The sequence below is a fragment of the Eurosta solidaginis genome, chromosome 4 (genome assembly GCF_040869045.1).
Source record: "Eurosta solidaginis isolate ZX-2024a chromosome 4, ASM4086904v1, whole genome shotgun sequence".
NCBI classification, from domain to species: Eukaryota; Metazoa; Arthropoda; class Insecta; order Diptera; family Tephritidae; genus Eurosta; species Eurosta solidaginis.
The window spans coordinates 269,867,838-269,891,766 of NC_090322.1; the positions used below are offsets into that span (position 1 = coordinate 269,867,838).

Sequence of the window (23,929 nt, forward strand, 5' to 3'; positions counted from 1 at the left end):
CCAGGGTGTTATGCGGACCGTGCCTATTGGACGATTTGCAGCCAGAGGATAAATTCGGGCCACCTCGGGAAGTATTTATGGCTTTACCACAGTAAGGGGCGCTGCTGTGGCGGACGGTTCTTTCCCCGTATATAATACTGGACCGCTGAGCCCACCTTGTCGGGCAGATGGTCGTACGACCAAGATGAACGACTCATTACCTGATTGTAATAAGGACGATGTAAAGAGGAGGACTGAGTCGCAATCCAAGGACGACAAATACGAATTAAGCGATGCGTCGAACTCGGGGAGCGAGAGTAGTGCTGATTCAATGAACTCCTTGTTGAAAAAGCACACAAATGAAAACGGAGTAGAAGAGTGGAGAAGGGTACGGAGCAGAGGAAGTAAAAGAGCTCTCTCGCAGTACCGTGCAGCACTAAGAATTGTAGAACGCTTGGGAGCAGTGGTTGACCCAACAGAAGTGGAGATCGAGCACTTGGAATGGGCCCAGGAGGCGGTAGAAGTAGGTCGAGGGCAGTTCAAAAGGTTTGCTGCGAGAAACCCTCAGTTCTGCAACCGGTACGAGGAGAAAGAAGCATCGAATGGCAGAATGAAGAGGCAACGTTCATCGGAAGGCGACAAGCCTGCATTCAAGAGGCAGAAAGGACCCAGTCCTAGAGCCGCGAGGCAGGGCAGTCGCATAGGCAAGACAAGTAGGCCCAAAGCTGTAAGACAGATGGGCCCCAATAGTGAGGTAGCAACTACTTCGAAAGCTGTGAGTCAGAGGGAAGTTCCAACTACGGAAGTAGGAGATAAACCAAAGGGAGATAACGCTAGGACTCCGGCTTTCTCGGAGGTGCCAAAGGGAGAAAACACTAAGACTCCGGCTTTTCCCGAGAAGATGAGTGATGTGGCAAAGCAGTCACTGACTGTGGCGCTGGTTGATCGTAGCAGTCCATTCGGACAAATGACTACTGAAAGGTGGAGATCTGTGGAAAGGGAGCTTATTAGCTTAATGCTTTAGATGATGCGGGAACAACCAAGTAAGCCCCTTCCAACCTTTGATTCGGGGGAATGTTATAATGGTGTGAAGATGATAGCGTGCGACAACATCGTAAGCTTGCGGTGGCTGGAGGAAGTGGTTCCAAACCTCCAAAGGCAAGGCACGAACGCGCGGTTTGAGGTGGTGGATAAAGCGCAAATCCCCACGGTACTAAAAGTTAAGGTATGGATACCATGCGTAATGAAGTCGGAGGATCCACTGCGACTTCTGCAGAATCAGAATCCGAACATACCGAAACAGGATTGGAAGGTACTTACTGTATCTCGGCCTACCGAGGATGGTCAGTTCTACATCTTCCAAATAAACAAGCAGGCGGAGGATATTTTATACACACAGCTTGGCAAAATGTCTTTTGGCACCGGCAAAATTTACATGCCACTCAGGAAAAGAAGTCCCGAGGATAAAAACCCTAACACGCTAGAGGCGGGCGAAGTCGAAAAGGACCTCAAAAGCCTTAGGGAAAAAAGACAGGTGGAGGCCCCCAACGTCACCACGAAGGTGTTAGAAGAGGACTCGCACAGAGGAACACCAGTCATTTCCCATCGGGAGACGGTTTAGAAGAGCCAGCAAACATCACTCACACTTCGATCACGGAGCTAGTAGTGCCGGGTTTGGTGACCGATACCAAGATAGAATGGGCAGTGAAAACGTTTTCTAAGTTTAAATCGCAGGGCCCAGACGGTATATTCCCGGCCATGCTACAAGTTTCAAGTATGACGGTCGCGGTATGGCTTAAAATAATATTCGATGGGTGCCTAAGGCTGAATCATGTACCGCACTCTTGGAGAACTGCTCGTGTAACTTTCCTACCAAAGGCGGGGAAGATCGGTCACGTGTATCCCAAAGACTATAGACCCATTAGCTTAACATCATTTCTGCTCAAAACCTTTGAGAGGCTGATAGATAAGTACATAAAGTCCAACGTGGATGAAAAGCTGCTCTCCACAGCACAGCATGCGTACACCAAAGGCAAGTCGGTAGACACCGCATTGCATAGGGTGGTAATAAGCATAGAGAAATCCCTGGAATATAAGGAGTATGCTCTAGGAGTCTTCTTGGACATTGCCTGGGCTTTCAATAATGTTTCTAAATGGACGATTATGGATGGTCTTAATTACATTAAAGTACATCCTGCCTTAATCAGATGGATCGGCTGCATGTTAAATTGCAGAAAGATTACATCACAATGGGGATTGTACGAGGCCACGAAATCAGTGGACAGGGGCACGCCGCAGGGAGGGGTGCTATCACCTCTGCTGTGGACGCTGGTCATCAACCCACTGCTCAGGCGATTCGACGAGGGACCCGTAAAACTTACGGCTTACGTAGATGACGTTGCAATTGTCATAAGTGGAAAGTGCCTTCCAACGATTAGTTCTTTGATGGATCGGGCGCTTCAGGATATTCATACCTGGGTATCTAATGTCGGGTTGAAAGTCAATGCGGAGAAGACGGATATGGTCTTGTTTACAAAGAGGTACAAGGTCCCAAATTGGACCAGGCCTAAGTTAGGAGGGGTGACCTTACAGGAGAAACCTTGCACAAAATATCTAGGAATCATCCTAGACAGTAAGCTGTCATGGAAGCTCAACGTGTAGGAGAGGGTGAAGAAGGCCTCAACGGCACTTTATGCATGTAAAAGAATGCTGGGGTGTACGTGGGGCTTATCGCCCTCTCTTTCTCATTGGGTTTTACAGCAATTGTAAGCCCTATTATATACTATGGAGTTCTTGTTTGGTGGAAAGCCACACAAAAAACAACATACCTCAAAAAATTAGAGGGGGTATGCAGACTATCGATGCTTAGCATTACGGGAGCCCTGAAAACAACCCCGACGGCTGCACTGTATGCCATTCTGCACATTCCAACTGTAGACCTGGTAGCAAAGAACATAGCATTAACAACCGCAACGAGGCTCGGTGCCTCGGGGCAGCTTGAGCGCCGACCATATGGCCATAGTAGTATAGCGTCATCAATCACAAGACGAGCAGACTACCTGATTCCCTATCTGCGCTTCGAGGGAGATCTTAAGGCCACAATAGAGTAGGACGGTTGGGGAAAGGGTGCGCAAATGGCGGACGAGGCGATACATGTGTACACAGATGGTTCCAAAGTAGTGGAAGAAGTAGGGGCTGCGGTATACTGTGCTGATCCAGGAATAAGCAGATCCTACAGGCTGCCGAATTACTGTAGCGTTTTCCAAGCGGAAATATTAGGCGTAACCAAAGCAGTAGAAACCCCGGAAGAGAATAGCTTCAGCTGCAACCGTGTTAACTTTTATATTGACAGTCAAGCAGCAATTAAGGCAATAATCTCGCATAGCACAGCATCGAAATGCATGTTAGAGTGTAAGCAGTCTCTGGAGAGAATCGGGACAGGGAGAAGCATACATCTATATTGGGTCCCAGGGGCTATGGGAATAGATGGGAATGAAAAAGTGGACGAACCAGCTAAAAAGGGCGCATCCCTTGGAGGTTGCTCCGTAGACGTCCCAATTAGACTGGGCGAGATTAAGCGAAGGCAAGAGGTGCATATGATCTACCAAGCGGGAAAGGCGTGGGTTCAAGCGCGGGGCTGTAAAGTGTCGAAGATTATGTGTAGGTCTTACAACCTTAGACTAACAAAGTTGCTTCTATCTTTAAAAAGAGAGGACTGTAGACTCATGACGGGTATTCTGACTGGACACTGCCTTTTGGCGTCACATGCCTTTAAATTAAGCTTGGTCAGTGATAGCAGATGTAGGAAGTGCGGGTTGGAGGAGGAAACGGTCGAGCACGTTCTGTGCTCGTGCCCTGCACTTGCCAAGCTAAGACTCCAGCTATTAGGAGTGATACAGCTCATACAGTCAGATCTACAAGCAGCAAGTGGGTTAAGTCCTAGGAAGCTTCTAGTTATAACATAGGTCCTGGTTTTTGATAGGGTTTTTCAGTTTGGTCGTTAAAAAAAACTTCTGGTAACACTACGGACTCAATCAGTCTATGTGAGGTCCTCATGGACCGGCCAGTTCAACCTAACCTAAGTTTCTGACCGAACGAAATGCGCTGCAGTTTTCCTAAATATTTTTATATTGAAATAACATAGAGCTTGAAATCGTTTTACGAAAGTAGGAAAATTAAATTTGTTTATAGAAGTGATTACAGGTACTTTTTTAATCCATTATTTTTTTAAGAATTGACCGCAGCTGTATATTTGCGTGTAATTGGTTGCTGTTTAACAATTTGTGGTCGCTGTTTAGTATTTTACTTCATAGTACATATTCCATAAGAAAATTCCAAAAGAAAAACTTGCCACATAAGTAGGCTAAAATTGGTGGGATACAAAATTGTATACCAACAAACTTTCTAAAAACTCAGAATAAAAATTTTGCAAATTCTTATGACAGCTTTTAAAATATTGGTAAATTCTTGTGAACTTTATGTGAGTTTATGTGAGATATTACGCTATAATTTAAAGAGAATGAATAATAAATGTAAAAATAAATATTAGTAAAGAATAAAATCATTTTCAATTTGAACCTATTCAGATGTCTACTACTCTATGTAGGAAAGTGAAGTGAAATAGTTGAAAATTTCACACATACATGCATGCATATGCCAGCGGGTAGAAAAACGATCTAAACATGATTGGCAAATTTTAATAAGTTTGTTAAAAAAAAAATTCAATAAATTGTATGCCTGTTCGTATACAAACAACACTCTCACTTTTTTCTACTCTTTCTTCTTCTCCTCACTGCCCCTAAACCTTTTTCCTGTTTCTCCGCCGCTTTCGTTCGGTTTCCATTTCCCTATATTCTTTTCTATCTTTCCTCTCTTACTTTCTTTTCCTAAGTCTTTAGCTGCCCTCTTAACTTTACATTCATCTTCTCCTTCTTCTTCCTTTTACATTTTTCTCATACCCGTGCTTTCCACCTTTTCCTCTCTTTCGCTCTCTGGCTTTGCCCCATTTAGTCTTTTCTTCTCTTTCATTTTCTTCCTTTTCGATTGCGGTTCCACTCCATCATTCTATTTGTTTTCAATTCCCTTTATTTCCCATGCTTTCTGTCTTATCCTAACTTTTTCGCTTTGTACAATCCGCAATCTTTTCAGCTTTTATTCCCTTCCCGATTTCGCGGAAATCCTGCAATTCGTTTCCTTGTCACCTATGAAAAAAAATCTCTGAGATAGTGCGTTTTTTAAACAAATCTTAAGATAGGCTGTTTTTGAAAAATACTCTGAGATGGGGAATTTTCGAATTTGCATATTCTACTTAGCAGTCGACATGTAGTACACAGACATGTTCCGCATTGCACAGCCTATCGATAACTGGATTGATTCTTGGATGAGTCATCTTTGCTTAGCGTAGTCTTTGTAAGTGGTTTGATATATGGGGACATATGTAGAATGTAAATGCAGCCGTAGTGTGTGGTCACTACGCTGTAGCTTAATGTGGGAACTAGGGACGTGTTAAGAGTTTATATGAGCGAAGTCACACAGCAACTCACGGGAAACTCGTCATATACATATAAATAAAAGTCTCTGAGCAGATACACAACTTTTATGCATACATGTTAAGAGTTTATATGAGCGAAGTCACACAGCAACTCACGGGAAACTCGTCATATACATATAAATAAAAGTCTCTGAGCAGATACACAACTTTTATGCATACAAGTGTACGAAGAGATGTATACACTGCTGGTTTGTTGGAAATTAAAAGCCGGAGATATAATGGCAAACATGAGCAAATGCGATTTATAAAAAGAAAGCGGGTGGTTAGGTATTCAAGTTTAAGTAAAATTTTTTTCTCTTTTTGAGGTTTGTTGGTTGTAAGATTGTACATTATTTGGTTAGATTTATATAAGTGTTAAAAAAAAATGTATAAAATATTAAACTAAATTAAATCAAGCTTTTTATCGAAACGTTTTTTTAGCTTCACCATACAAATCGAAAATGTTATTTATGTGTCGTGTTTTCTATTTAGTTTGGAAATTATTGATTTTTATAATAAAACAAAAAACTGTTACGATCCCCGATTTGTACACAGAATTTGTGTACAGATAAGTTGTAGTGTAGTTACTAAATACAATTCACGAAGAGTATAATTTTATTAGTAATGTAATTTGATTTACCCAGCTCTGTTACAACTTTGAGGGGCATCGACAATTTTTATATTTTTTTGGGCTTTGAACTGTAGTTTCGTGGCATCCAAAAGCGTTAAAGCTAAAACACAAAGTGACCTCAATATTTTTTGTAGGGGAATAATTAAGCTTTAATTTGAGCTGCACTATAGAAAATCAAAACTCATCCACAATGCAAATATTTTAAAAAGATGAAAAAACAAATGCAAAATTCGATAAATTTTAACAAAACATATGAAAATATATTTTTATATATGTATATATATTTTTGTTTCTCTGGGAGAAGAAAAAGAAGCATCTAAACCTTATTTTTGGTACGTTAAAGTTTCATATTCTAAATATTTATTTTAAAAAGCTTATTTTCGTCACCCTGTTTCATCCTAATCCGGTCACAATTAAGCCCGGTTTTTCAGTACAAGTTCAACTCAGTTTGTCAGTTAAACTACGCTTAAACTAATTCTGCAGTTTTTGAATCTAATTTAACTGAAATATAAGCTGAGCTTAAGCGGCCGATCTGGCAGGGCTAAGCTCTAGTTAATCTATCAGTTATTTGCGTTCGTTCGAAATGGTGTCGAATATACCCAACAAGCACTTGGGCTTGAGTACCATTAGAGCTCATGTTGATAACTAGGCATACTTCTAAAATCTCAAGAGTTGTTTCGAAAAAGTGGCTCAACTCGAGAATTATAGCGTACTCAGCAAAAGGCGGTATTTTTTGTAAAGCAAAAACTTCTATTAAGTTGAAAATTTTAATTACAAACTTGTGCTTCTCTAACTGGACTCAAATGTTAGATTTCATACTACAGTATTTTCACGAAGATAAAATAAAATATGTATAATTTATTTTTAATTAATAACGTTTCATTACTGCTACCTCCTTGGAGATTTTGTTTTCAACTCCACCTCAACTCGATATCCAATGTAGAATATTAACTGGAGAAATATGTTGTATATTCATTTGAGAACTATACATTTCCCAAAATCTCTCAAAGGTTGGATAATAATTTGATAATAATAATAATTCTCTAAATTTTACAAAATTTCTCAACGGTTGGATAGCGATTGGAGAATGAAGGTGGATATCAACTCGAGAACTATCTGGTTTAAGAATAAATAAATAAATAAATAGTGATGTTGGATATCACCTCCGGAACTAGATATATATTTCGCTGCACAAATATTTTTTCCATGTTTGTTGGGTAAAAAAATCCAACTGTTGCCGTATCTACAAATTATCTAGATAACAAAAAACCAATGTTGCCGTACAAAACAACATACCCGAAAGGTGGCCTTAAACTGTGACTGAAAACCTGCTCAGTAGTTTAACTGGAGTTTAAATTTGACTAGAATTTAAGCAAACTTCGTTTAAGCTTAGCTTAACCAACAACTGAAAAACCGGGCCTACAATCACAACATTTTCACCATTGTTGGTGGATTTTTGAAATATCAAGTTTTTTTCATGTGTATGTACGAAAAATACCCGGTCACTTGAGCATAATTACCAATGATATACATACCCAAGGAGGAAAAGAAGCTGACTATAAATGAGTTCCCAATAAACTAACGTACGCTATTATCTGCTTATTTTCTCAGTAAAAAGCTAGCTACTTTTGTATGGCAAAGCCGAACGTGTTTTTTTCACGACTTGTCAACTAACTAATAGATAATAAATTTTAGCCGAAATACAAGTTAGCATATTAGCCAACTATATTATTAAACTGTTATAATTATAATATTTCATATCTGCGACGCATTCAAATCCAACTGAAAGCCAACAACCATGCAAAAAAAGGTTATCAATGTTATCAATGAGGAGCTTCGTGCAAAAAGGATCTTCTTTAAAATTTACGATTTCCGTTTTTTAAACATAATATAACATTTTTGTTGCTGTAGTTTGCGTAACATTTTCCTAATATTAATATATTTCATATATAATTTTTAGGCTGTATATGTTGACAAAATCCATTTTTCAAAGTTTTCCCCAAAAATTACGAAATAAATTGGGTATAACTTTTTGCAAATAACATCTAAGCAACAGTGGTGCGTGAATGCAATTTTTATATGTGTCACTTCCTACTATGTAAAAAATGCCAAATCAAATTTCAGCGAAATCGAGAGTGAGTAATTAATTTTTTTTTGTTTTAAGAACTAAGCAAAAAACTGGCACAGAGTTTTACATTTTCCGTTGACTCGAAGTCAGTTGCAGAGATATAAAAACATATTTGGTGTGGGTTTAGGACTAATAGTTGACTAGTTTACGCGACTCCGGAAAGTAACTCATTTCTTGTGGCGTTACCATGCCAACCACTGTGGAAAAAACTCAAAGCGAAATAGTTCTAAGTCAAAAAATTATTTGTAGAAAATACGAAAGTTTTAGCCTACTGACGCGTAATTTCAGATAATGTTTTAGACCCTCGAAACTTCTAAAAATAATTGCGAAAAAATATGCAAATAAATGTAACGTCTCCTATGCCCGGATAAGATTTTACGCAACCAGAATAATAGTTACTTGAGGTTATCTTTTAGCTGGAACAGATCCGCTATATTTTTATACTCAGCGTGCTTTGCACACAGAGTATATTAACTTTGATTGGATAACGGTTGGTTGTACAAATATAAAGGAATCGAGATAGATATAGACTTCCATATATCAAAATCATCAGTATCGAAAACAAATTTGATTGAGCCATCCGTCCGTCCGTCCGTCTGTCCGTTAACACGATAACTTGATAGATATCTTCACCAAATTTGGTACACGAGCTTATCTTGACCCAGAATAGATTAGTATTGAAAATGAGCGAAATCGGACGATAATCACGCCCACTTTTTATATATAGAAAATTTTGGAAAACGGAAAAAACCTGATAATTTAGTAAATAATACACATAGAATGTTGAAAAATTTTTTTAAATGGGCGTGGCACCGCCCACTTGTGATAAAATCAATTTTACAAATATTATTAATCATAAATCAAAAATCGTTAAACCTATCGTAACAAAATTCGGCAGAGAGGTTGCTTTTACTATAACGGATGCTTTGAAGAAAAATTAACGAAATCGGTTAAGGATCACGCCCACTTTTATATAAAAGATTTTTAAAAGGGCCGTGGACGAATAAAATAAGCTTTATCTTTACAAAAAAGAGCTTTATATCAATGGCATTTCATTTACCAAGTGGATTTATAACAATAAATAGGAAAAACCTCAAATTTTTAAAAATGGGCGTGGCACCGCCCCTTTTATGACTAAGCAATATTCTATATTTCGGGAGCCATAACTCGAAGAAAAATTAACATATCGTAATGAAATTGGAGGAGGGGATCGGGTAAAGACCACGCCCACTTTTATATAAAACAAATTTAAAAGGGTCGTAGACTAGAATAATAAGCTATAACTTGGCAAAAAATAGCTTTGAATCAATGATATTTCACATAGCATGTTTTATTGTAAGAGGAAATGGGGAGACATTTTTTTTAACGGGCGGTGCCACGTGTTATGTAGAAAGGTAATTAATCTGAAAGGAAATGTAAAATTGAAGCTCACGCTGAGTATATAATGTTCGGTTACACTCGAACTTAGCCTTCCTTACTTGTTTTAATAACAGTTAAGCTTAACAGTTGGATATAGGCTTACTTACTTTTTGGCTTGAACTAGTTGAACAGTAGTTAGCTGAAAAGTAATGCAGAAGTAACAACCTCTGACTATTTTTTGACCATTGCCATATAAAAGTAGCGAGCTTTTTGTATAGAAAATAAACAGCTAATAGTGCACGTTACCAACTTGTAGAAAGCTAGTAGTTAGCTGCTTTTCCTGCTGAAAAGAGATGGATTTTTAATCTGAATGCATAAAGTCGGATGTGATCAAGGAAGACGAAACTTTTATTATAAGGCTTTTATACAATTTTTGATTGAATTTTAGAGTTCAAAAAATTATATGCAATTTTTCTTGTATTTAACATTTTTTTTTTTTAATAATCTTCCCACTTAGGGCCGTTTTCTCAGGTGAACTTTAAAATTTATCTTCCTATTAACACAAATTTTGTTCACAAAAAATGATTTTAACGGACGGATAACCCTTAAAGCTTACATGGGAAAACGGTTCTAACAATTATTTCAGTTTGATTTTTTTTTTTTTTTTTGATTTCTCAGTAACAGTGGTTGATGGCTTTACAACCAGTTAATAGCTGACTTTTTGTAGTAAACTAAAAGTCAGTTATTTTGGGAATCCTGTAAAGTAATCAATTTATAGTTAGCTTCTTTTAGCCATTTCAGGGACTAGTATCATATCAAGAAAAACGTTTACTTCATTTAATAAATATATTTCACTTGTCTTAGATGTGCATGACGTCGCAGCCTTAAACCAAGTTCCAAGAAGTCTGATTTGGACATTTAATTATTTCCAAAATAAATGAAGCAGAATTATTGTTTGTGATTCAAATTACTTAAAAAAACATATATGCAATCGGCCTTGAGCTAGTTAGGAAAAAAAGCATTTAAATAAAATACACCAAGGACAACCAAAAAGTGAAATGCATAACTCAAAATAGAAGTGCGGTTTGATGAATAAATATGTACCTATGTGCAAAAGAAGGTAAATAGGGTAAAGGCGATAGTAAAGGAAACCATTTGCAACAACTTCAAAAACGGTTATACTTCTTATTATTGGGCTTCAAAATAATCTAGCATATTTTCGGTATATTGTCACTACGTCAAAAGTCATCACCTCTTCCAGTGATCACCTAAAACCAGTTACTTATAGCGAATTACATAGCAATTTTAACAATGAAGGGTAAAACTTTATTAACAAATTTAAAAAAACGTTGCAATAAGGCGGACTTTATATATATATAAGAAACATTTCGCTATTTGGCAAAAATTTCTTATTTAATTTTGAGTTTCCAGCAAAAATAAACTTTATTCCGGTTGAGTGAGTAGTATCCGGATAAAGGTGAAGCTACCCTAAACCAATTTTATTTTACACAGTATAACTTCATACTTATCTTTTTATCTCTAAAAAGTTGTAATCTTATTTAAATAGTTATTAAATTTTCACTGCACGATTTGCAGTCACTTGCATTGCGTTTTAAATTTCGATATTCTATTGCCATATAGGTATGTACTTACTTATATGCATATACTTATGAGCATGCAATATAATAGCCGTGTTTTTTTTTACACGCGTATACTTTTCGTTTGCGCGTGAAAAAAACGCCTATCCTCGCTTAGATAATGGTTAGGAGACCCATCTAGCGGCTGTGGTTAAACAACTAGTTACAGCAACAGGGTGTACCGAAAAGCGGAGACACAAGGCTTTGATGGCCATAGGGTATAACATATAGCTGAATCAGTTGCGATGAATTGTGGACACACATAGAATACATAGAATTAGTGTAGAGGGTGGAACAAAGACACATATTTCAGTTACATCTAAGTATAATGCGTATTGAAATTTAGTAGGACAAAATTTATGCGAAGCAATTTCAGAGGTGTATTTAAAGTTTGTCGCTTAGCAGTACGTATAAAGTTTTAGCGTAAACGGATATAAGCGTGTTAAAAAACACGGCTAATGTTACATATGAAACACATTTGTATGTATAAAGTAAGTGTATAATAGATGTAAGTAAAAATGTATATTTATTCAAATGCAAAACTTAAGTTTTATAAATTCGCAAATAATTTATCAAAATTTCGGCGAAACCGAAAACTTTATACCCAGTGGCGGATTTTAGCAATAACTTACGGGTTTTTAAAAATTGTGCCGTTTCATATAATTTTGCATACTTTTGCTAGTGGCGAGTCAGTGAGATATTTTTCGTACAACGCATAATTCAATGAAAAACAAAAAGGTAGAAAATGACTTTCGCTTTTCAATAAATATGCATGTTGCTTGATATCACCAATATCCACGAAAATTTGTAGAAATGTAACTTAGACTTCATTAACTGTGGAAATAGAGGGACGGAAATATTAAAGAAACATGATGATACATCATCATCCGTTATTGGCGCTTAACCGCCTAGCGATTTTGGCTATCCCTGTTGCTCGGTAACTGGCGATAATTGGGAGCACCAACGGAGGTTCTAGTCTTCCTCCTCCTCCATCCCCTTCCTCTGTTTCTAAACTGCGTTAGCGGTAATACTTTCTTGGCCGGAGCGTCTTCGTGCATTCGCATAGCATGACCTAGCTAGCGAAGCCTTTGCGTTTTTCATTTGCTGCACTATCGTCATATTTGCGTAAAGCTCATATAGCTCATCATTAAAACCACAGGGCTAGGGGGTTTAGAATATACGCGCGGCAGGTATGCCTGTTTTAAGAGGCGACTAAAATACCAAATTTATTCAAGGGTTTGTGGACCGCAACCCTTTCAAGGGGTTGCCTGCGCAATATGTAGCTTCTCCAACCCAATTGTCAACCTCAACTACCCATGGCGAATCCTGTCTCTTTAACAGCCTAGGCTCTGGAAACCCCAAGCTCCTCATGTATCTAGGGGTGGGAGGGCAGGATGGCCTAGAAGGTTTCATGTGGTCATACTAAATCGTTCCCGATATAGTTAATGGTGCTCTTTACCGGAACGTACCGGATCTTCATCCGGCAAAGGACAATCAACATCGATAACACTCCCCAAGACCTGTCGCTACAACAACAACCACAAAAGCTCATCATTAAACCTCCTTCAATACTCGCCGTCTACATCACGGACAGATCCGTAAATCATAAATAAAACTTTTCTCTTCAACACTCCAATAGCCACCCATCGACTTGTAGAGCCTGATTTTTTTCGTCAAGAGAGGGCTTTAGGACTTTACTTGAGATGATACAGGGTTTTGATTCGTTGTTTCTCTCTTCACATTATTTTGTATCCCAACAAATTTCGAGGACCAAAAAAACAATTTTAGTACTTTTTCACCACTTAGGTTAAAATTTTTATTAGTTGTTTGCAAACTTTTTCAATCTTCCCTTCATTTTTGCTCAAACTAAATCCCACTTGTTTTCCTCTCAAATATATGCAGCCCAAATTGTGACCCACCGTCGATTCGTATGTCTTTCAACTGGTATTGTAACGAATTTACTGCAAATCCTCTTATTCGCAACCTTCTACTAACGTTCGTATCGCTAAACTGTTGAATAAATAACTCCAATATTTAATAATGCAAATTCGCCTTTATTAAAGTACTTCACAATAACACGGATCCTCTCAACCAATAGCTTGTCTAAATGAAACTGATTGTCGTGCCTCTACTGTTGCTGCCTTTTATACTCTGTGATTTCTCTTTCGCATCTTCTTATAATTGCATACTTTTGGGAGCATCTCAGCTAAGATATCTCCGCATGTGTTTGTGCGTCTCTTCTCCGCTGCGTGTACATACATCTGTGTAGACATAATGATTGATCTAATGATGTGCATACAAGTTACTGCTTAGCATCGCTTAGAGATGACAGTACCCCTTAGTGTTGCTAATATTCGTAACACTGCCCTCCACCTAAGTCTGATCGTCCCGATCAGACAAATTTCTCGATCTAACCGCTGCTAGCCTCTCCAAATGAACCACCCTTCTATTTCGTGGTTTCCCAATTGTTTGTATGCGGTAGATGACATCACTGATCCACTTCACAACTCTGTACGGGCTTTCCCAACTGCACCGATATTTGGATGGAACACCTTTCCGCCGGTGAGGGTTGTATAGCAGTACCAAATCTCCCTCCAAGAAACCTTCCGAATTAAAGTTCTTGTCATGCCAGTGTTTCATCTTACTACTCATTACCCTGGGCCGCTCCCTCACACTCTGTTCTTTGACCAATGAAGAACTACTTCGCAGAGCTTCATCTTGACGGATTGACTTTGTATCATCAGTATCGTCTTGACGTTTCACAACAGTAGTGCGCGCTGGCTTGAAACCACCCTTGCATTCTTTCTGGAAAATTCATTCTTTCGTTTTTGTGCGTCCATTTGTTTTTGTCAATGCCAGTGTTTCTCTCGCAAGTACTTTTGATTTCACTTTATTTGGCCCATTCGATCCATCAACCTTTGCCTTTGACTTTCGTGGTCTTTGTCGAGTCTTCTCCACCAGTACTCGATTACTACTAAACCCTTTCGCCAAACTGAATTTAAGTGGTATATCCTGGTACTTATAACGCATAATCCTTCTCTGCATGTCGATCCTGATGTCATGGTCAACTAAGAAGCCCACTCCCAATATGACTATATCAATAATCTCCGCTACAACGAATTTGTGTAGAACCATGACCTCCCCAATTAAGACTTCACATACCACTTCTCCCTAGACTTGGTTACACTCGCCAGTAATAATACGCAATGTTGCTCCAGGTAATCGCTTTACTCTCCTGTTGACCAAATCAGATCGGATCAAGGAATGAGATGCGCCCGTATCGACAGTTGTTACACGTTCTTTGCCATCCACATTTCCTCTGACGTTAAGACTACTCGATTTTCTTCCAATTTGCGAGGCAGATATCACAGGACATTCAACAGCTGGAGCTAGCTCTCGATTTTTACATCTGGCACGCTGTTGCTCATTTCCTCCCGCTTTGCGTTTACGGTCACCCAAGTTGAAACTACCAGGACCGGTGCTGCAATGACGTGCAATGTGACTTGGGTTACCGCACTTGAAACACTCCATAACTCCGGCATTTTTCTGTTGTAACCCCTTCAGTGCTTCCAAAATTGTGTCTACCCAGCCTGGTCTTTCCACTTCCACGCGATGAGCTTTGTACGCTGGCTTACTCAAAAGTGAGACTGTTTCCTGAGTCAGTGCATGCGATACCGTTTCAGCAAATGTTAGTTTTGGATTCGCATATGTAGCTCGTTTCGCTTCCACATCTCGTATGCCATTTATAAAGCTCTCTTTCGACATCCGACGCAAACTCCTGCAAAGTCTCATTCGCTTTTTGGTAACGATTTTGCAATTCAATTTGATATATCTGTTTCCTATGCTCGCTTCCGTAACGCCTCTCTAAAGCGCTCATCAATGTTTCATAGTTGTTCCGTTCGTACTCTGGAATTGTCTGTAAGATATCAGGTGCAGGCCCTTTCAATGCCACGAACAGTGCAGCAACTTTATCTTCAGCATTCCAGTTGTTCACTGCTGCGACTTCTCAAACTGAAGCTTGAATATCTGGAAAGGAACAGAACTGTCAAAAGATGGAGTTTTTACCTTCGGATTACTCGCTGGAACAGCTGGGTGATTTAGTTGTAACTGTTGCATAAGACCTTTCAACGCTGCTATCTCGGCATAAATTTTGTCCTCGAGTTGTAAAATTTTTGCATCCTGCTCTTCCAGTTTCGAAAAGAGCTGCGATGATACCTGTTCCGAAATTTGTGTCGACATTCCAGATATACGTGCCCCTGCGCTTCCAGTTGAGATGACATATATGTCTTCTGTTCTTCCAATTGAAATTTGCGACGCCATTTCTGAAATGCGTGCCTCCTGTGACTCCAGCTGAGATGCCATTGTCGATGTTTGTGCAGATATTGTGCTCGTCACTGTCTGCGGTGTTTCGTTTTTTTCTTCCATTTTTGTTGTTGTTTTGTCGCTATCGAAATGAAAAACATACCCCTCCTTTAAATACCATAGCTACACTTAGTCGTCTTTGTAGCTGGGATTTATTGCCAAAAGTAGCCAATCCACGGACTTCCAACTCCTCCTTTAGTTGCTGGATCGTCAATTCACTCAACTTTGCCATGTCCAAGTTGTATTCCCAATCTTCGGAATTTATTCAACAATTCCTCTTCTGACACCAATTGTAACGAATTTACTGCAAATCCTCTTATTCGCAACCTTCTACTAACGTTCGTATCGCTAAACTGTTGAATAAATAACTCCAATATTTAATAATGCAAAATGGCCTTTATTAAAGTACTTCACAATAACACTGATACTTCACAACCAATAGCTTGCTTAAATGAAACTGATTGTCGTGCCTCTACTGTTGCTGCCTTTTATACTCTGTCATTTCATTCTAGACGCTTCCATTTCTAGAATTAACTAGTTGGTTATCAGCTATAAAATTACTACGTTTATAGCTTCTCATATGCGCGTGCATGTGTGAAAACAATTATAATTGCATACTTTTGGGAGCATCTCAGATAAGATATCTGCATGTGTTTGTGCGTCTCTTCTCCGCTGCGTGTACGTACATCTGTGTAGACATAATCATTAATATATTGATGTGCATACAACTCACTGCTTAGCATCGCTTAGAGATGACAGTACCCCTTAGTGTTGCTAATATTCGTAACAGTATTAAAGCGTATGTATGGAGTGAAAAAATGTAAAGTGGGTTTGAAGAGTTAAAATAATATAAAAAATAAAGAGCAATTTCGCTGGTGGTGATTAAATAAAAATGAGGCCTTCCTTTATCCTTCTACACGTTTCGATACATTTTGTACCTTCCTCAAGGATAAAACAACAAGATATACCAATGATATCTGAATCTATTATTTCGACAAGGTTAAGCCCGTTAATGACTTCTTCGGAGGAATTGTGTCCTGAGTCACTTATTGCTATCAATGATCAAACAGGTACTTTATAAAGAAAAAACTAATTTTGCTATTTTAACAGGGTGCTGAAAGAAATGTGTTTAAAATTGTTATTACAAAATTGGGGTATTTAGTCAGCTGGGTATCAACAGTGTTCAAAAGAAGTTTTGACCCGGAATAGAATTAATTGAGCTTAAAAACCCAAAAAACATAAATTTTACTTCGCAACAGGGTATATGAGAAGCCACAAAATCACTAAACTGATGCTGCTACACTACCCGAAAACAAAAGTTTTATACAAAACTGCACGCTCATAATATATGCACATAAATATATTTAAAAAAAACTAAAAAACACGAAAATATAGTGCCGCTTTAGTATCTAAAATCCACTTAGATATTTGATGTTGATAGCACCGCAGCACAGAGGTTCGTGTTTCCGCTATTAAGCACAACCCGTTTTGTAACGACTTATTTAACCACTTCAATGATTGCCGGTAGATGGATCTAACTTTCCTTTGCGCGCCTAGCCTAGAGAGTTACAAACAAGCATACATACAAGTGAAGCTAATATAAGCTTGTTGATAAAAAACAGTTGCACAACAACAATAGAATGGCTTTGGGTGAACCTGTTTGACGACAGTTAAATCATCGTAGAAATGCGGGTTTTCCCACTCCCGGGACAAAAACCTTTGATGAAATTTTCAAGGTAAAATCAAAACAGCTGTCGCCTTGTCTGTCCTGATATTAAGTTGTTTCATTTTTGTTCTAAGTTATTTCATAAAAATAAAACGAATTAGTAACATGTTTTTTTTATTAAACGGTTTTATTTAGCTTGGTTGGATGGCTGGCACGAATTTTGTAATTGAAATTTAAGTAACTACCCGATAAGCTACAAGCTTGAAACTTGGAACATAGTTCAGGACCCGATGACAATGCAATAAGTAATAAGAAAAAAAATCACCGCTAGGTTACGCAAGGATCGAGATATTCACAAAGATCTTATTTGTGGTCCGATTTGGCTCATATTTGGAACACATAATGCATACAAGAATAGAAAGCGACCTATGAAAAAAATCGCCGCTAGGTGGAGCAAGGATCGAGATCGCGTCAAATTTCTATTGATTGTCATATATAAGACCAACTGAACCTTAATCAGGTTATGCTAGGCCTCACATTTTTAGAAATTTCACGCGCCCAACGCTTTTATTTAATTGTCTGATCAACGCCCTAGATTGGTGAGGAGTGTGATGACTAGTACCTAGGACCTACCTAATTATTTTCTAGCTTTTAGTATTATTATTACTTCATTTAAGTATTGTTTTCAATAAAACCGTTTAACTTAAAATTTTTTTTAAATTATTTTATTTAAAATAAACGAAAAAAATAGCTGAATTACAATAATTTTTGCTGCTAGCTTTTATCTCGCAGATGCATTTCGCAATTTTAGAAATTTTAACAGGGCAAACGGGTCGAACACGGGCCTGCTTTGAACCGGCACCGCCTCTACTCTAAAACAGACCAATGCAGCTGGGTATTAAAAAAAAGTAGCAACAACTTCCGAAAGCCAAGAGAAAAACCCGTTTGACGAGCAATCAGCTATACGTTTTCTATTGCCTACATACAAAATCACACGACATAAATATGTATGTATGCGCTTGCATATGTTTACCAATAATTTAACATTTTTTTACCTTTGAATAAATTGCAACAACAAACCGTGCAAATGCATGAACTACGTCTGCAATTTCGCGACTGCGTTTTAAATATGTAAATGTTGGTGTTGCGGGCTCACGTTAAATTTACTTAAGAATAGGACCGGACCGGTTGGTTAATGTCAACTCGTTTGAAATCTTAATCTTCTTTTAATTAAAATATTTTTTTTTGTTATGAAATTACGGTTCGCTGTTTTGTGAAGCTTCAAATTATTTGATTACAACTATGCAAAACTTCATATATATTTTTTGTAACTTCTTACTACATTCTAGCAACACTGTACATACATACATATGTATTAATGTATGCAATTATTTCCCACTTTGCATTAATCAACAATTGACAGTTATTGAATTATAAATTCACTTCGTAAATATTACACATATCTACGTACAACAATTTCGAACAATATAAACATATTTGGTTTCCTTTCAAAATGCTACGTTTGGATTTTTGCAATATTTATGTAGGTATGTACGTATGTACATTTGTATGTTAGACCACAATGAATTGAATTTCATTTAAAAAAAAGCTTACGCAAATCTTCCTACAGCTTTTTAATGAATTAATTTTTCAAATATTTTTTACTCTATCACAACCCCATTTATTTAATTAAATAAAAAGTTTTTATTATGCTTAGGTATGTTTTATTTTAGGTTCCTTTGTTGTTTTAGTTGTACACCAATTTGGAAACACAAAAATATATTATTAATTATTACTGTTAAAATATAATTAAGCGACGTGCCACAGGGTCGCTAACCGCGTACCGCGAACTTAATTGCGCTTATATCCCGCGCACATGCAGACGCTTTGAAACTTCGGTGGAAACTAAAACTTCTTAGCGTTCGTTACAAAAAGTAAAAAACAGAAAATTAATGCAAAATATTGTACACATACATACAGTGGACCCTCGGTTAATGAACGCCCCGCATAACGAACATTTCGCATAACGAATACATTTTTTTGGGAAAAAAGTTTCGCTTTACGAACGAAGTCTCGCATAACAACCTAAACAGGGGAAACCCCGAATTCACATTATTGGGCTGTCTGCGTTTAGCTTTTGCTTCATAGTTCAGAATTTTGTTTTATTTTAGTGCAGAATTGTTCGTAAAATTAACAAGACGTGTTGAAACATACAAATTTTTTATTTTTAATTTTGCTTTTATAAAAATTGCAAAATAACTAACATAAAATGCCCTCAAAAAAAAATTCGGAAAAGGAGAAAAATACAAGGACCAAAATAACTATTGAAATGAAACTCAAGATCATTCAAAAACATAAAGGAGGTTTGGGTGTGGCTGATTTAGGACGTGCGTTCAACTTGTCGAAATCAACGATTTCTACTATCCTCAAGAATCAGGACAAGATTGAGGTGCTAAACGCTTCAAAGGGAGTATCAAGAGTTTCTTCGCAACGACCACAAATTCTCGATGATGTTGAAAGATTGCTTTTGATATGGATTAACGAAAAGCAAATGCAAGCTGACACAATTTCGCAGAATATAATTTGTGAGAAGGCTAAAACGATATTCACTACTCTGATTGAAAAGTCGCCAGGAACATCAACAGCAAGAAGGGAAGACTTCAAAGCAAGTAAGGGGTGGTTCGAGAATTTCAAAAAACGTACTGGTATTCATAGCGTTATAAGGCATGGTGAAGCAGCAAGCTCAGACGCTAAGGCTGCCGAGAGTTATGTAGGCGAATTCAAGAAGCTTGTGGATACTGAGGGTTACTTGCCCCAGCAGGTGTTTAATTGCGACGAAACGGGTCTTTTTTGGAAAAAGATGCCCAAGCGAACTTACATAACAGTAGAGGAGAAAGCAATGCCCGGCCATAAGCCAATGAAAGACCGCCTTACTCTGCTTTTTTGTTCCAATGCAAGTGGCGACTTGAAAATAAAACCGCTACTTGTCTATCATTCAGAGAATCCACGTGCCTTCAAAAAGCATAATGTTGACAAGAGTAAGCTAAATGTCATGTGGAAGTCGAACAGTAAAGCTTGGGTGACACGTGTTCTTTTTACTGAGTGGATCAATAATGTTTTTGGCCCCTCTGTGCTGAAATATTTGATTGAGATGGATTTGCCTCTTCGTGTCCTGCTTATTATGGATAACGCTCCTTCACATCCACCAAGTTTACAAGATGAACACATTGAAGAGTTTAAATTCATCAAAATTCACTTTTTGCCACCTAATACAACCCCATTGCTTCAGCCCATGGATCAGCAAGTGATTTCTAACTTCAAGAAGCTTTACACAAAAGAACTTTTCCAGCATTGCTTTGACGTGACTGAAAAAACAAATCTTACTCTAAAAGAGTTTTGGAAAGATCACTTCCACATTGTTGCCTGTCTCAAAATTATTGATAAGGCATGGAAAGGCGTTACTAAGAGAACACTCGAATCTTCCTGGAAAAATCTTTGGCCCGACCGCTTTGCCGAATGAACATTTGAAGGACTCGACGCAGTATCTACGGATCCAATAACCAACGAAATAATATTTTTGGCTGACCGTATTGGGCTAGAGGTGGATGGAAATGACATCGCTGAACTTGTGGCAGAGCACAGTGAAGATCTGACTACCGACGAGCTTATAGAATTGCAATGTGATTTACAACAAGATGTTAAGAAGCAAACTTTATCAGACGAGGAGATAACCGAAGAACAGCAACCGTCTAGTGCAATCAGAGAAATGCTCAAAGCATGGGAGTTTGTGGCATCATACGTTAAAAAGCATCACCCCAGTCAGACAGCGGCAGTAAGTGCAACAGAATTATTCAACGATAATGCTGTGTCCCATTTTGAACAAATTTTGAAGGGACGTCAGAAACAAACGACTCTAGACAGTTTTTTGCTTAATGTAGATTAATAATGCTAGGTACTAGGTTTCTTTCAATAAAAATTCAAATTGAAACATATAAGACTGTATTTTTTTTCGATCTGGAACGCATTATTTTAGTTTACATTGATTCTTATAGGAATAATGGTTTTGCTTAACGAACGTTTTGCATAACGAGCAAGATGCTAGAACCAATTGTGTACGTTAACCGAGGGTCCACTGTATCTATGAATGTATGTACATTAGATTGGGTCGAAAAATAAATGCAGAATGTTAACTCGTAATTTGAAGCTTATGTCTCAAAACAAAATTATTGATATGTAAACATTTTGCTCACGGTATGGGGATATATTGAATGTAGGCGTAAGCGTAGTCTTTGTAAAGGGCGAATTAATGGTGAAATGGGCCATAACCAGATAAATCAGCTGATCGAACCTACTTTATGGAAAGGAATGTAATCGATTAATGGTGCCATACCATAACGCTAACGCCATTGGTTTCTCGCCATATCCATAACCTAAAAATATTTGAGTTGGTGAATTTAATAACTTTTTTTAGATTTTCTTCATTGTTTTGGATACGTTATGACTAAGATACTTATTTTTTGTAGAATATGTTTGTAATTTTTTGCGTTTTCATCATTTTTATGAAATTTTCACGATTTTTAGGTTAAGGCACCATTAATCGATCACATTGAGATGGTTATGGATATGGGTATAGTTACGACTATGGCGTTAGGGTTAAGGAAGTTTTATTTGGCTTTAAATGCAGGCGTAGTGTAGGGTATTGGTATATTGTATGCAGTGGCGTAGCTACCTTGGGTGGCACCCGGTGCGGAAGTTGGTGGTGTCACCCCATCGACAGTAAAAAGCAATAAATTGTATATGATAAAGGTCATGGATCATTTATTATTTATATTATTGAAGAAAGAAAGCACAACAATATCTAAGACAAAAAAGGAATTGCTATACAATTAAAATTTCTTCTTTCTAGCTTTGGCAGCTGCAAACTCAGCAATTACTTCATCGAAATTTATATTTTGTATTGCCTCGTGTTCGATGGCTAATATACCAAGATTGCTACGCCGCGATTGGGTCATTGTTGTAGTTTTTTATTAATTTTAATTTACTGAAACTTCTCTCACATGAAGCTACGGACACTTAAACCGTCATGAACAATTTCAGTGCAAACATAAGATTAGGAAGAGATTTTGTAAAACCCCACTCTTATTCTTGATAGAACATAATGAATTCATTTTGTATATCTGGTGACAAATATGATACTTTTGAAGTTTTATTTTCCTCCAATTTCATCATGTGTTCTTTCAACACTACATTATACTTTAACATTAGTTTTATTAATTCCAAAAAATTTCCTTTATTTTTAGAGTATTGTCCTTCATCATGTCCACGAAACGCCATGTTTTGTTTAGCCAGAAATAAAGTTATATCTAGTAATCTAATCAAAAGATGCTTCCACTTCTCTTTTTCTATATCCATCAATTGCAAAGCTACATAATCTATTGTTTTATTCAATTTTAGTCTCATTTCTAAAGTTTTCCATTTCTCAAGATTTTCTAGATATTCACTTGAACATTCGTGGTCAGCTACTATCGGATTTAATTTCCACCACTTTTGAAATCCAGTCGTAAATGTTCCCGCATTGGTATTATTGGCCACAGCAAATAAACGACAGCAGAAACAGTACAGGTTATTAGAGCTGATGGAATAAACCATACATGACCGTAGGCTTTTTCCACCATTAGGCACAATTTTATAAAACCAACCTTTTCAGAGATAACGAGCGTCACCTTTTATTTTGGTTCCGTGTCTAGAAACGATAGCAAATGGTCGAACATTGTAAGGAACAGGAATACTCCATTCTGACACATAATTTAATTGAAGAAATGGTTCATTGGTAACAATAACAGTACTGCAACTAATATTTTCAACATCTTCTTCGTTTGTGTTAATTAATTCTATACTGTCAATGTTGTTTCCTGAAGATGAGCTGATATTATCTAAATCAGCTCTTGCATTTGTATCAAGGTGAAAATCAATTTCTTTTGATGAACTTGGGCTGCCATCAGTTTTTGTAACATACTTAAAAATCAATCCAGACATACTCTGAGCTACATTCAATCTAGCCTGTTTGGCTTTCCTTTGATCAAATCCACTTTTTATTTTGGATGTATGCACTCCCCGGGGCATTTTTCACTTGATGTTTGTTTCTTATACTAAAACGAAAAGCCAGTTGTTATGGTACATAATATGATAGCATTTTCTCATAAACTAGTTAAGCAATATGAAATTCAATTATAAAATTATCTTATTCCGTTCTCACACAGAAACTTAATCGAATCACAATTTTATTTCATGAAATAATTAAGTTTCGCTTTTCATACAGGGCCTTTTGCTTCATTAAGTGAACATCTGTCAGCAGCCCCAAACAAATATTTCGTTTTTACAAAAAATAGTTAAAATGGAAAGCAGTTTTCCTTCTTAACTATAAATACAATCAAATTAAAACACATGCGCAACTACCCATAGATGTTGCACCTAACCAAATATGTGCCTATTTTCGAAAAAGCCAAATTATCTTTTGCAGCGAAAATTTTATTTTGATTTTTTTCGTGTTTTTCTATTTTTTGTAAATTATTGAATATAATTTATTTTTGATTGTGATTTGTTACATTGACAATAAAATTCGAAGCACCTAGCAAAG

General features: G+C 37.4%; 1 protein-coding gene and 1 pseudogene across 3 annotated transcripts in view; both read right to left on the minus strand.

Annotated features, from left to right (window-relative positions):
- Window positions 1–19,179, minus strand: part of ATP8B (ATPase phospholipid transporting 8B) — a 232,451-nt gene extending 213,272 nt beyond the window's left edge. For 2 of the 3 annotated variants that reach the window (XM_067786114.1, XM_067786115.1), the window contains exon 1: window positions 18,348–19,179. The gene's annotated coding sequence lies outside the window, so the exon portion shown is untranslated. The remainder of the gene's footprint in view (window positions 1–18,347) is intronic. The other variant, XM_067786117.1, reaches the window with a different exon arrangement.
- A 3,252-nt stretch (window positions 19,180–22,431) lies between these two features.
- On the minus strand, window positions 22,432–23,415 carry LOC137248839 (zinc finger MYM-type protein 5-like; annotated as a pseudogene).
- Between the last annotated feature and the right edge of the window lie 514 nt (window positions 23,416–23,929).